This window comes from Penaeus monodon, chromosome 24 (genome assembly GCF_015228065.2).
Source record: "Penaeus monodon isolate SGIC_2016 chromosome 24, NSTDA_Pmon_1, whole genome shotgun sequence".
Lineage (NCBI taxonomy): Eukaryota > Metazoa > Arthropoda > Malacostraca > Decapoda > Penaeidae > Penaeus > Penaeus monodon.
The window spans coordinates 31,519,973-31,520,402 of NC_051409.1; positions in this window are offsets into that span (position 1 = coordinate 31,519,973).

Consider the following 430-nt stretch of genomic DNA (forward strand, 5'->3'; position numbering starts at 1 on the left):
GAAAAAAAAAATCACTAAGGTAACTATTAATTGTTAAAGACAAGATGGATAACTAGGTAAACTTTCCATTATCATTTTTCAACTATCATAACTCCGTCGTTTATAGCGATTGCGATAACAATAACCATGTTTATGTGCTATGATGATGGGTAGACTTGCACTCGATTCCCCTCTGGAGATAGGTGAGAGGAATGCGTAAGCCTTGGGGATATATTGACAAGCGTGACTATAGATGTAATCATATGGGGAAATGCATTGAATAATGAAATAATGGTATTGGAGAATTAGGCTAGTATGCCTTTGCTTGTGAAGGAATTAAATATTTACATTGGAAGGGAGAAAGGGAGACCTGACTATAAGCATTATAATATTATTTATTTGTCAGTATTTGTATATCAGCGTGTAAATAGAATGAAAAAAAAGAAACTTA